Source organism: Marmota monax, unplaced genomic scaffold, assembly GCF_021218885.2.
Source record: "Marmota monax isolate L192 unplaced genomic scaffold, Marmota_monax_Labrador192_F-V1.1 WCK01_AAM20220418_F8-fsc00008, whole genome shotgun sequence".
Classification (NCBI taxonomy): domain Eukaryota; kingdom Metazoa; phylum Chordata; class Mammalia; order Rodentia; family Sciuridae; genus Marmota; species Marmota monax.
In genome coordinates, this window is record NW_026694432.1 from 19,829,503 (window position 1) to 19,842,507 (window position 13,005).

The window sequence follows — 13,005 nt, forward strand, 5'->3', positions numbered from 1 at the left end:
AAATGGGAAAACTTAGGTTTAGGGGTTATGGATATAGCAGGATCATACAGCTGTATGTGATACGGAAGGCCTTACACCAATACCATGCTCTTTTCACTAGACCTCACTGCCTCTAGGCTGTGGGAAGACAGTATATTTGGCGTATATGTGTGTGTGATTCTTCCCTAGTTTTTGGCAGAAAGAGTCCCTGGAAATATCCCCAAATTGGAGACACTAAGGAAAGGGGGACAAAGCAGTCAATGTGAATCAAGTGTTCCCTGTGCCTCTCCCTGTGCTGGAGGTTGTTGGATGGGAACAAAAAATGAGTCCAAGTTGCCACTCAGGTTGTCGTAATAGTGGGAGGCTGCTCTGCGGATCACTCGGGAGCAAACTCTTCACGAGGGCCCTAGACTCTGACCATCCACCTCACAACAGCCTGATGTGTCAGCAAGAGGGCAGCGTTGCTACCTGCCTTTGAGTAGGCAGATAAGAGCCCAGCTCTGGAGCTGTAGTGTCTGTTGTGAATCCTGCCTCCCCCACTGGCTGGCAATGTGGATTTTTTTGCAAGTATTAATCTCTCCAAGCCTCAATTTGCTCATCTGTGAAGTAGCAACAAAATGCTCAGTACACATTAGCTCTCTTTGCCATCGCCATTTACAAATTGTTTACGCTGTGCCTGTCATCCTGCTGAGTGCATGGGGCATCTCATCCTCACAGAACCCTATGAAAGACAAGGCTGTTCTGTCTTCATTTTGCCAATAGTGAAACTGAGCCATAGTGAAGGAATTCAGCTTTTTCAAGGTTGACAGGGCATAAGTGACAGAGCAGGGGCTTAAACCAAGTATTCTGGCCCCAAAACCAGTGCTCTCAATCTCTGTAGTCTTATTGTGGAACCAGAATATTTTTATCTGCCTTCTGGGGCTCTGCCTTCTACCTGGATGCCCATGTGGTGCCCATGTGGTTCCCATGAAGACTCAGCAGGGCAGTGAGCCACCTGAAGTTCACATATCCCCCCTGCTCCTCAGCACACCAAAGCCTCCCAGTGTCTACAATCTCTTTTATTCCCCATCTCTCCCCCTGGAGTAGCTGAATGAATCTCCCTTGCTCCCCCATTTCCTTGCAGCCTTCTGTTCCCTTCAGATAGAGCACAATGCAATTGATTAGGCTTCTGCTTTCTCAATTTCAATCACATCCTCGCCCTGCCTCCCTGAGATTACAGGCGGGTCACCTTGATTGCGGTTTGCACCGTTCACAAAACTCTTCAGTCGTTTACAAAACCATCTCTCGCCTCATTCACTCCCCCACCTGGCTCTTCTCCTCCATGATGCATGGATTTTACTGGCTTAAGACTCAGAGGGCAATTTTATTTCCAAGTTCATGCTGGGGGAGGAGGACACTTAATTGACTAATGCTGGGTGTTTCACATGCATTGTCTAATATGATCCTCACCATGAGGCAGTGCAGAGGTGAGATTATCACCCTTTTACAAAAGAGGAAATGACTCTGAGGCTCCAACACTCATCCAAGGTTATACAGCTGGATGATAGAGCCAGGATTTGAACTCAGAGTCTCAAGAACCATGTTTCTTTGTTTGATAGAGCAGCATGGGAAAGTATAATACTGAGCTAGAGTCAGGCCCAGGGAGGTCATGGTGCAGAGAAGGGCCCAGGGTAGGTTCCATACATGCTGACGCTTGTACTTATAAAAGAACAAAATTATTTATTAATTTCATACACATTTACTGATGTCGCCTATAGACTGGTCCTACTGGAGAGGCAGAACAGTAAACAATTATAATACTTAGGGGCAAGGTCAGTCTGAGAGCGAAAGGCAATTTCTTGGAGTATGTGAAAGAAGAGTCTGCCTAATGAAGCAGACAGTGAGGTGATCTCTGGCTGAAAGAACAGCATGTGTAAAGGCTCAGAGGTATGGTAGAGCAAGACCCATTCATGTAAGGGCAAATACTTATTTACAGGAGGGTTGAGAGTGCTAATAAGCATGGAAGAAAGTTGGGGGGTCAGAAGTCAAGTAGAAGAGGGGAGTCCATGAGGAATGGCCCATGAATTGTGGGGAGAAGTCAGAAAAAAGAAATATGGGTGTCCCAGGACCCATTAGGGAGTCTATCTTAATTTCCACTGCTCCAGAACTGAGCTGGGTGGGTCCTCTATCCACTCCAGTAGTTGTCTCCCAGGTACAGAATAGAAACCTTCCTCCCTTCCACACACACACACACACACACACACACACCGTCTATTACACACGCTGCCTTTATGGTCCTGCAGTAGTGTTCGCACGCCCTCTAGTGGAAACCTTGAGTACTACACCAAAAGTGCAGGAAACTGCCCCCGGGATGGGGGCCACATCCCTTCAGAAACTTCCCATCCCAGGGTTAGAGGTACAACACAGTTCCTTTTTTCAGAGAGCACATAGTTTAATGGTAATGAGGATTCATGGGTCTGACATAGAAAATAACAATGTAGGACATGCAGGAGAACAGGGGAGGGTCCCAATTCAACTGGACAAAGGAAATCTGGAAGGCTTCTCAGAGGAAGACAAAAAAAAAAAGCAAGAATTTTCTTTTTGGGGGGTGTGGGGGGGTACCAGGGATTGAACTCAGGCACTCAACCACTGAGCCACATCCCCAGCCCCATTTTGTATTATATTAGAGATGGTGTCACTGAGTTGCTTAGTGTCTCCCCCTTGCTGATCCTGGCTTTGAACTCGTGATCCTCCTGTCTCAGCCACCAGAGCCGCTGAAGAATTTTCTTGATAAAGAAGCAAGAGAAGACATTCCAGATTGGAAAGCTCAGAAATGTAACTGTTCAAGGAGTTACAATTAAATAGGTGTGACTGGAATATAAAATTTGAGGGGCCTAGTGGCTAAAGAGGAAAGGGGTCTAGTCGGCCATGCACTTGGCTAGAATTCTAAGTCTTGGGTAATGGGAAGCCACTGTAGGGTTTTGAACAGATGAGTAACCAAGTTAGATTCTTTCCAAATGGAACAATCTGGTAACCAACGTGGAGGAAGGATGAGAGAAGAGGCAGGAGAGGGGACACCCCTCTAGGACACAAAGGTCATACTCATAGAAGGACACATAGCTTTGACCGTGTCTGTGAAGCAGACATATCCAGCCACTCAATAATACCTACAGACATATCAGTGGGGCCCCAGGCTGAGCACCTACAGACAAGCATGTTCTGATATGCAGGCAGACATAGAACTCAGGCTGAGTAGAAATCAAAGCAAGGACACACATTTATCCTCAGACACAGACCAACAGCCAGAACCAGGCGCACCCTGATGGACACAAGAATTCACACACATGCAATGTGGCTGTCAAGGGCCCTACCCTGCCCCCCCCCCCCCCCCCCCCCCCCCCCCCCCCCCGTCTTCCCCAGGTCCCTCACCACCTCTGGCAGGAACAAAGCTGACCTCTGCCCTCTGCCCTCTGGCCTCTCCTCCCACACCCCCTGCCCCAGAGGGAGGAGCTGTTTGAAGTCTGGGCTGCAGCTGGGGTTTCCTGTTGCCTGGAGGAATGTGGGAGGACTTGTACAGGGGAGGGGAGAGGGACAGGCCCAGGAGGAGGGCTGTTGGGGGCCTGGGGGCCTTAGTCTCCACTGTACCACAGTGAGGGGGGCTTCCTGCTTTCTTGGTCTCTTGGGCCCCAGCTCTGAGCTGTTCCTATCCAAAGGAGGGGAAAACCAGGGCCATAATGGCTCCAGTCCAATCAGCCTCATGTTCTTGGATCTGCAGCTCAGTGGCTTAGTTAGGATAAGACTTCAAGTTCTCCAGGCTTCACTCTCCCCTTCCGTGGACTGGGCTGAACCATTCTGTAGCATTCCACATCTTCCCTGAAGCAGTCCCAAGAGCAGGCCCAGCCCAAGAATTTCTATATACAGGGAGAGAGATGCTACCTACCCAAGGCTTACTTCATTCTTCCCTTTCAGTGAGCCCCAGGGCCTTGGCTCCATGCTGCTGTGACTTGTTATTATTATCATTATGACTTGTTAATCTCTCCCTATCCTTTTGCCAGTTTTCAAAGTATTTCATACCCATGTGCTCAGTTAATCTTCTCGACAGGACAGTTCTACCTCAGTTTTACACGTGGGAAACACAGGCAATTAAGGACACACGGCAAGTAAGAATAGAATCAGGAGCAGTTGTCTGGTTCCCAGTCCACATGGCCTCCAAAACCTTATACCCCACAACTTTATCTCTAGACTTCCAAATGCATTCCATAGGGTCTGGCCATAGCGTCTCTTGCTTAGAATGAAATAAGTGTCTCAAGCAAGTTGAGCCCAGAAAGGGAATGATGCAGAATTTTGAACACCCAGGTCTCCTTCCTCAAACTCCTATAGCCTACAACTGTCGAAGCAGATACGGAGATTAGACACTAGGTGTCAGCAGCAGCCCACAGGAAGACTCTGCTGGAGCTTTAGGGTACCCTCAACACAATTTGGAGAGGCTCCATGGGAAAAAAAAAACAGACCCCAAATGATAGAGAGAATTTTTAGTGCTTGGTTTCCAGTGATGATCAAGACTTTTCAGTGAATTTTACCCATTGTTTCTGGGGAGGGGGCACCTGAAGCAGTCTGTCCTGGGAAGGACAGGCTTAGAGAATTCTAACTTCTATTCCCCTCTCATTCATATGGCCATGGATCCTATTTTTTTTTCCTTTGTACTTCATCACTTAACCCCCTTCTTCCTATGTTTTTCCGCAATTCCCATTTGTTCCAATTTACCTGGGGCTCCCTACCTACTGGAAACTATTCTGTATTACCCAACCCAAAATTTGATTCAGACTAAGTGGGGTCTTTACAACGTGAGATATAGCCTATGGGTAAGGATTGTAGGGTGGTAGTGGGATTAAAGAAGGGGAGATCTGGGCTTCTTCTACCTCCCCTCCTAACCCCTTGCTAAAGTCTGTCCTGTGCAGGACCAACTAGGGCAAGATGCCAAAACCTCTATAACTTCACACCAATTTTGGAACTGTGAAGGAACTTAATAACTTTAACCTCAGCTTTTATTAATATCTGAACTTACAATACTTCCCATTCAATGAATAAATCTTTGAACCCAAAGCCTAGCTTGACTGCATGGAGATTCCCCCCCCCCAGGTCCCCTCTTTTGTCCTCTAGGGGTTCCAGACTGTCCTATGGGAGGGTTTGAAGAGAGTTGGGGAAGATAGTGACAAGAAGCTACAGTCTGCAAAATGTCATCACTTGTTTTTGTCACACGCTGGCCAGCATTCTGCAGGCCAAAGAAGGATTCAAAAACAGGGGGGCTAAGAACAAAAGCATTGCTGAAGGAACTTCAGACATGGGGCAGGATGGAGTAAGCCAGCAGACACAGGACAAAGGAATGTTTAACACACCAATGAGGTGGGGACAGGTGGTAGGACCAGCAGGGCTGGTGTTGGTAGACACCAACAGAACAGTTACCATGCATCATTCATCCCTGTGTGTCCTGCAAGCCCTGCATAGTTCAGTTAACACTGGTCGAATTGAAGTGCCAAGGAAAGAGAGACTCAGGCAGAAAAGGTCAGTGTGGGAGGGAGGATCACAACTCCCTGCCATAGCCCAGGGGTTAAGCACACGCGGTTTGGAGTCAGCTAGACCCTGGCTCAAATCAGGCTCGGCTCTCCCACTTTGTAACTGGGGGACCTGGACCTCAGTACCCTCATGTCTAAATGGAAATGATTACAATACAGTCTTCTAGGGTTGTTGCAGGGCTCAAGAGCCCTGCATGGCCAGTTAATGGCAGCTATAGTAGTTCAACTTACAGGGCTGTCCAGCCATCTCCCGGGGGTAAAGAGGCCCTCGCGGCAGCGCACATTCCCATCTGTGGGATAGGCCAGGCAGGGGGCCTGGAGCCAGGGGCTGGAGAACAGATGTGACCTGAAGAGGAGGTAGGTGAAAGTGCTGAGCCCAGCCCCCCGCCACAGCAGGAGCTCAGAACTGTTGAATTTGAATCTAGCTTCCTGACGCAATTGCTCAGCCGAATTCGGGAGGGAGGGGGTGCTATCGTTGGATTATCCACTGTTTCTGCGCCCTCGCCGCCCTTGAACATCTAGGGAAAGCAGGCGCTGGAAGGGCTAAACCCAAGGATCAGTGTTTGAGAGAAGGGGTCACTGAGCGCGGAGGCGCTTGCTCGGGCTTTGAGGTTTCCTGAGCAGCGATCCTGCTAGAAACCCTCACGCTTTATTCAGTAGGAAACCTTTTCACAAAGGGAAAAAGTCCCCAATTTGAGAGCCTTCTCCTCTGTCCTCTTTCCCTCCCACGTAATTGGGACGCCCCAGAAAGTCGCAGCCCCTTTGGCTAGTCCCCAGATTCCCTATTCCACTCCCATTCCATTCTCAGACCCCGCCCCTTCGCTCCCACCCACAACCTCCAAGCAAGCCAGAGCCCGCTGCAGGGACTAGGGAACCGGGGGAATATTCCTAACCCTCGGGGAAGATCAGCGTCCCTAGGTACATCAGGACGCGACCCCGCCAGAAGCGCCCCAGGCACACGGTCCCAGCCGGCTCCCGGCCGCGCCGTCGGAGCAGCGGGCGCCGCCCCGCCCGCCCAGCGCGCTGAGCGGCCGGGGCGGGGACTACAAGTCCCGGCGTGCCGCGCGCGCGCTCCCCCCTGGGGTTCCGGATGGTGAGCGGCGAAGGTAAGGCGAGCTCGCAGAGGCAGCGGCGGCGGCGGCGGAGACGGAGAGAGGCAGGCAGGCAGGGCGAGGGCGAGAGACGGAGGGAGGGAGCGAGCGAGGCAGACCAGACAGACAGACAGGCGGGCGGGCGGGCGGGCAGAGCGAGCCACCCGCCAGGCTGCGCTCAGCCCCGCTAGCAGCGGAGAGAGCAGAAGGCAGGAGGAGGGAGGGGAGGAGGGAGGAGGGAGGGAGAGAGGGAATCCAGCTACCACCACCCAAAGCCAGCGTCTGCTTTCTGTCCTCATTTCCTTTTCCCACCCAGCTCGGAGAGCAGAGAAAGGCTGAGAGAGCGAGAAATAGAGACAGGCAGACAGACAGACAGACAGCCAGAGAGAGCGGGAGGGAGGAGGGCGGAGGAGGAGGAGCAGGAGCAGGAGCAGGAGCAGGAGGACTACGCGGGGCGCGTTCCCTCCCAGGTTTGCAATTGGGGAGGTGGGGGCGGGGGTGTCCAGGGCTGTGAGAGTGTGTGCGCGGCGGGGGGAGTGAGGGGGGCACTGAGAGCGAAGGAGTGATTGAGGTGGGGGGGCGCCGCGGGAGCGGGGGGCCGTGTCCAGCAGAGTTAGCGGCGGAGAATGTGAGCCCTGGCGCAAGCCATGCTGTCAGCGACGGCAGGCGGCTCAGGGCTCCTCCACGACTCCTCTCCCCAGCAGCCGGGCTCCCGCGTCGCTGCCGCCGCCGGAAGACAGACGCCCCCCAAACCCCTAGCCTGGCTCGGACCCACAGAGCCAGCAGCCCAGCACTCCGGTGAGTGGCGCCTCCTCCCCAGCCCTAGACCCCCGCTGGGGACCGGCCGGCCCGGCTCTTTTGTGCAGCGCACCAGAGGGGTCCCCCGCGCCCTCTGGTCCGGTCCGCCGGACCCCGTGGCTGCGGTGCCCGCGGTGCGATCGGTCTTTGTTTCCACCGGGGCCCGCGGCTCGACTGGGCTCGGCTCGAAGCCTGGCAGGCAGCGCCGGGAAGGGGGAGGGGGAGGTGGACGAGAGGGGGGGCTGGGAGGGGGGGTTCTCGGGTTTCCTGGCCGCCCCGCGGCTCCCCCGGCTCGGGGGCGAGGTGCGCGCCCAGCGCTGCTGCGCGCCCCCTCCTCCTTCCCCCTCCCTCCGCCTTTGGATTTAAAACTGCAATTTGCTCTCCAGCTTGCTGAGAATGTGGGGGGGGGGACGAAGGGGGACCGTGGGAGCGGAGAACAAGGCTGGATTTTAGGATTGGAGCTGGGAAACGGGGAGACTGCGGAGGGAGGAGCCCCTCCCCTCCAACCCCCAAATCCCAAGGTTCTGCTGGCGCTCTGGGAGTTGAGGGGCGGGGACCTAATGACCTGGAGTGGGTGTGGGGCGGAGGAGGGATTTGGGGGCGGTCAGGGCCATAGGGGTTGGGCCGCGTGCCCGGTTACCTGGCGAACAAAGTCGGCTCACTTTTGCATAAATAAATAAATAAATAATCACCTATCAATGCGTTTCCTCTGGGGCTCTGATTGAATCGGCCCCCTCTTCCCCAGGGGGTGGGGTGCTGAGTGACAGCTGTCAGCCCCCTAGGCCGGGAGATGGGGGTGAATTGCTGAATCTCTCTGCTTTCTGGCTGAGGGCGCCTTCTCTTGCTGGGTCTGGGTCCCCAGGCAGAGCCAGAGGGGCAGGGGGCTGGCTCTGAGTCTAGGAAATAACCTTGTTTCCTGTTCTACAGGAAAAGGGACAGCAACCCAGAGTTTGGGGGCTGGGGATGAGGACTGATGGGAGCTGGGGGTGGGGAGGGTTCCCCAGCAGCCTGACCCCCTAGCCTCCTGCCAGGCAAAGGGGCCAGCCCAGGGAGGAAGGATGTGGGCCTTGTTGGCCGGAGGCGGGAGCTGGGGCTGTCCCTGAGGCGGGCAGCGGGCACAGAGCGGGAGGGAGAGAGAGAAGCGGGGGCGGGAATTCTCTACCGCAGACCCTGGGGGCCAGGGCCAGATGTGGAGGGGTGGGGAGTCTCCCCTCCCTCTCAGCTTGAGGGCCCTGGGGCTGGGCTGGGAGGGGCTGAGCCTGGTGCCCTCGGTTCTGCACCAGTGCCTGACTGGCAGGGCCAGCTGAATTTGGGCCCAGGCGTCACCCTGGGAGGCAGGGCTGGGCTGCACCAGCCTGGTCCCTGAGTACAAGGAGGGACCCTTGGGGGGCCTGTGCCTGTCTGGCTGGGCAGGCGTTTCCCGCCGGACCAGTTGGTGTCAGGCGGGACTTGGCCCCAGCTCCCTGGGCTGAGCTCAGGGTGTGAGGACAAGCTTTGCCTCCGGGTCAGGGTGGCCACATTTTGCCGGCTGCTGCTGTTGCCGCTGGCAGGGCGGGGGCATGCGCCCAGGCCTGGGCAGAGTCCTGCCAGGGGCATTTGGGGTGTTTCTATTGTTGGCTGGTTCCTGTTCCGTGTGGCCCGGTGTGTGTGGCTGTGTGAGCTGAGGCTGTAACTGAACGATTACCACTCTGTCCACCCCTCCAGCCTGGGTGGGGGCAGTCAGACTTGGTTGTGGTAGCTGTGGAGGGACCCCCCAGGTGGCATGTGCATGCTGCTTGCCATCTCCCTCCGTTGAGCAGATGTATATTTATTTTTACAGTAATGGAAAATCAAACTGGATAGTAAGTTGAATTCATTTTTTTCTCCTGCTGTGTCAATAGTTGGAGTAACCCCCAGAGACTAGTGAACTTCTGGCCCCAGAGCTCCCACCCTTAGAGGTTGCATAAACCATTGACGGCATGTGCTTTGGGGGACCAATGGGCAACATTCCAAACCAGTGACTCTTGTCCGTCTTGGTCTGGTATCAGGACAGGTGCTTAGGTGAGCCAGCATTGCCCCCACCCTAGGCATCCCCCCATACCCCAGGGTGCAGTTTGGCTACTCAGCTACCTCCCTGGTCAGTGCCTAAGTTGTGCCCAAACCCTCAGGGACATTCCCCTGGTGGGCTCTCTCCCCGCCTGGGCTCCCGACCCACGTGCTGATATTTATTTTCTGTAGTAAAATCCATTTTTAATGCCGTTACTTTTGAAATAATATAGAGAGAAACAAATGTGATGTGTTTAAGTTGCCCTCTGTGAGTTTTTAATGTGATCTATGGCTGAGGTAGTGATGGAAGGAGCTGTTGGGCTTGGAGAAATTTGATGTCATAAAGAAAAAGATCTTGCTGTTTATTGTGGTTGCTGGACTGGGGGGTCTGGAACAAGGTCATAGGGGCAGGAAGCCCCCAACACCCCCAGGTGCTGCAGATGGGCAGCTTAGCTTCTCAGCATTGATGTGTGAGGGAGTGTTCCAGGATTATTTTGCATTGCTCCCCAGTCCTTGGTGGGCCTTTGGTGAAGGATCTTGAGCTGGGGGGCTTTGTTCCCCCCCACTCCACATGCTTTGATCTTGGCTGGGCTTCTGAAACCCCCTACAGAGCCAAGTGGAGGTGTGCTGTGGAGAGGCTGGACTTGGATTCTAGAGAAGATTGAGAGATGGGTCTTTACCTGAGTGTTGTCTCTGTGCTGGAGACTTGAGGGGTAGACTACCCCTGGCAAAAGACATGGGGGGGGGGGCTGTTCTTGTAGAGCCCCAGAGGGACATTGCTTATTCTTGAATCAGCCTGAAGAACAGATTTTGAACCACTCCCTCTATGCCTGTGTTCAGCATTGGACAGGGGCATCTTCCAGGCAAACCTGACCTCCCTCATTTCCCCTTCTCTCCCCCTAGGTCCTACCCCCACCCCCCAGGTCAACTTTTTTTTTTTTTTTGTGAAATGAAGAGCTCTGTGTCTCTGTCTAATGCCAGCCACCCAAGACCAAGGGGTGCCATGCCTATGCACCAGATGCCCAGGCCCTTCTGGTCTGACTGGGTGAGGTCAATCAAAATATTATGGGATGGAGCCTAGCTCTGTCTCTAGGTCCCCTGAGTCTCTTGGGAGAGAAGGGGGAGGAGCAAAGCCAGAATGGGTGGAGCTGGGGAATGTAGGAGACAGCAAGGGTAACACTGTTGCTAATGCCAGCAGATGGGCCCCCCAGGAAGAGAGAATTGGGGAGAGGAGACCCAGACAACCACATGCTGGTGAAGAGAGGGACTGAAGCCATTGATGAGAGAGGGAGGGAGAGGGAAAGATAGAAAACAGGCTAGAAGTGCTGGCATCACAGGCTGGCAGTGAGGCCCAGGGGACTCAGGTCCTAGGCATATCTCACTACCCTGTACTCTGTAGCCAGAAACAAGGGAGCACTGAGGGCCTCTCACTCATGATCAAGCGCTGGGGTTGTTTTTGGCGGAAAGATAAGCAGATGTCTCTGGGAAGAGGGAGGAGGACAGGTGGGGAGTAGAGGAAAAGAGAAGGAAAGAATCCCACAGGAGGAGGGAGAAGGGGGCGATTCCAGGGGTCTTGGCTAATGCTCCAGGCCCTGAGGCCCCAGGATAGCATTTCCCCTCTATTCCCAAATGTCAGGAATGGAGCTGAGCTCTTTTTGGGACTTGGGGGCAGGGTCCTAAAGGCAGGTATAGTACCCTACAGGTTTACAGGTACAGCACCTTAAGGTTGACAAGTACCCTGTGCTAGGAGGCACCAGGGCTATAAAAGTGGGGAGATTAGGGCCCCAGAGATGCCAGAGGCATCATTCACCTGGACACCCACCATGACAGTTTGACAGGAGGAATCCAAGGCTAGCAAGGGAGCCACTCATCCAGGGTCACAGATTCACTGCAAGGCCAGGCTAGGACCAGACTCTTGCACTCTGTCACACTGTGGCTAGAGAACTGGAACAGCTGCGGGGGGCCTCCTGGGTGCAGAGGGGGGCTGGAGCCTGGGGAGAGCAGCACACGGGCACCCTTGTGGCCAGAGCCCCCCCAGGGGAGGGGGAGGCGCCACTGCCGGGAGAGGGAGGGAGGGAGGGGAGAGAGGAGGGGAAACAGTGAGTCAGGCTTCCAAGAGCTGAGGATGAGAGAGCCAGAGCTGGGAGGGAGAGGGCAGGGAGGGCTGCTCCAACAGGGGAGAGGGAGGGGGCCCATCCAGGGGCAAGGAGAGCTAAGGAGGGAGGCAGCCAGACCCTGGCCCTGGCCCAGCCATAGAGCAGTGTGGAGGGAGCAGCCGGTATGGACTTTGCCCAAGGTGGGTCAGGAAGGAGCCAGATTCTGCCCCTGCAGCATCTCTTTCTTTCCTCATTCCTTATTTTTTATCCCATCCCAGGGTCTCAGAAGGATGACAGCGTTGTCTTCCCATCCCTTGCTTTTGGGCCTCAGTTTCCCTATCCATTGAGCTCTTGGAGAGGGAATGGGGGGAGTAGTGCAACCTGGGAGGGATGTGGTCTTAAGCTGCTGGCTGTGTGTGTGTGTGGGGGGCACTGTTGGATCTGCCACCAGTGCAAGGTAGGGTAAGTCTCAGAGGCAGGACTCTGTTGCACCCTGGAAATTCATGTCATGACAGTGGGTGCTGGCATGGGGATTGGTTGGTGGGTGGTAGGAGCTGAGATCTACTGGCCGGGTGTGAGAGTATGGGATGGGGGGGTGTTGTGTTGGTTTGGCAATGGTGGGTGGGCTGCTTGAGGCCTCTAAGGATGACCAATGCCTGGACTGAGCCAGGATCTCCACACCCCCAGAATGAACCTCTGCCGTTGCTGGGAGATACTGCTGATTCCCCACATCCCTGTGGATAGCTGGGAGGTGGGAATGGGCTTGTGGGGCTGAGGAGAACTGCCTGTACAGCCCCTCATTCTTGGAGCTGGGACCAGAGCAGGAGGGATCCCCAGGGACTGCCTGGAGGGAAGGAGCCCCCCCTCCTGCCCAGCTGACAGGAAGCCCTGGCTCCCAGCCCCTCCTTCCCCAAGGCCTGGCCTCCCCCACCCCTCCCTCCTGGAACCCAGCATCTCTCCATTGGCTAGGGCAGGAGGAAGGTGGGCACTTAGGAGCCCACTTCTGTAGGGCCTGGCTTGGGGTGAATGTTGAAGTGAGGGTAGAGTGAGGCCCCCCACAGGCTGCCCATGCACACACCCCACTACAGGGAGGCCCTGTTTTCTCTCCTCTTTCTGTTCTGGGGTCCTTGGCCTGGGAGCCCAGGGGAGGGGCTGCTTCTGCAGCTGGCTGGCCCCAACTCCCAGTTCAGCCCAGCTGCTACTGAAGCTTCTAGAAGCTGTAGTTCTGCACCCTTCTTCACCCCCTGAGCCAGGAGAGGCCTTTGCTGACCTGGAGGAGGGGGCCTTGGGGAGAGAGTGGGCACCCTTAGAAGGACTAACACAGACAGCCAGACAGATGGGTGGTGGAACAGATGGACAGAGACACCCACACATAGACAGACTGAAAGAGACGGACAGATGGACTGGGACAGGGAGAGACGGACAGACAGAGGTGCTGGCAGAGAAAGGATTCAGAAAAATGGA

The 13,005-nt window shown here is 54.9% G+C and overlaps 1 protein-coding gene across 5 annotated transcripts in view; it reads left to right on the forward strand.

Moving 5' to 3' along the window:
- Positions 1-6,613: 6,613 nt before the first annotated feature.
- Ahdc1 (AT-hook DNA binding motif containing 1) overlaps positions 6,614-13,005 on the forward strand; it is a 66,483-nt gene continuing 60,091 nt past the window's right edge. For 2 of the 5 annotated variants that reach the window (XM_046468606.2, XM_046468602.2), the window contains exons 1-2: positions 6,842-7,092; positions 7,327-7,420. The gene's annotated coding sequence lies outside the window, so the exon portion shown is untranslated. Of the gene's footprint in view, positions 6,638-6,841; positions 7,093-7,323; positions 7,421-13,005 lie in introns of those variants that run through there. The other 3 variants (XM_046468604.2, XM_046468605.2, XM_046468603.2) reach the window with 3 other exon arrangements.